The sequence below is a fragment of the Nomia melanderi genome, unplaced genomic scaffold (genome assembly GCF_051020985.1).
Source record: "Nomia melanderi isolate GNS246 unplaced genomic scaffold, iyNomMela1 scaffold0754, whole genome shotgun sequence".
Taxonomy (NCBI): Eukaryota; Metazoa; Arthropoda; class Insecta; order Hymenoptera; family Halictidae; genus Nomia; species Nomia melanderi.
The window spans coordinates 14,280-15,000 of NW_027475868.1; positions in this window are offsets into that span (position 1 = coordinate 14,280).

Sequence of the window (721 nt, forward strand, 5' to 3'; positions counted from 1 at the left end):
ATACACATCGACTCTTTTACCCCGAGAGAGAGAAAAGGTGTTTTTCTTTTTTTTTTATTTTTCGAATTCGACGCACGAACGCTTTGACGACTGGAGAAAAACACGGTGTGTGTTAAAATCGTGCGGGACGAGCATGCGTATTCGTAACGGGTCGAATAGTTCTTATTCCCCGTCGTCGCGTGTCCTCGCTGGACCACCACCGTGCGCTTCCGCCACGTTCAGTTGAATTTCGAAATATATATATATAAAAAGAATCACCATATACTCTCTTTCGGGAGGTGTATTTTTATCGGTTTCTGCTATAGAGAAGAGACGGAGATCGTGTTGTGAGGTGTAACGTTTCTGTATCCCCGTTTCGGAGGATCGTCGTTATCGGCGGAACACACGTCAAAACGAGACTTCTCGCAGAACCTTTATACACAATACACATCGACTCTTTTACCCCGAGAGAGAGAAAAGGTGTTTTTCTTTTTTTTTTATTTTTCGAATTCGACGCACGAACGCTTTGACGACTGGAGAAAAACACGGTGTGTGTTAAAATCGTGCGGGACGAGCATGCGTATTCGTAACGGGTCGAATAGTTCTTATTCCCCGTCGTCGCGTGTCCTCGCTGGACCACCACCGTGCGCTTCCGCCACGTTCAGTTGTATTTCGAAATATATATATATATATAAAAAGAATCACCATATACTCTCTTTCGGGAGGTGTATTTTTATCGGTT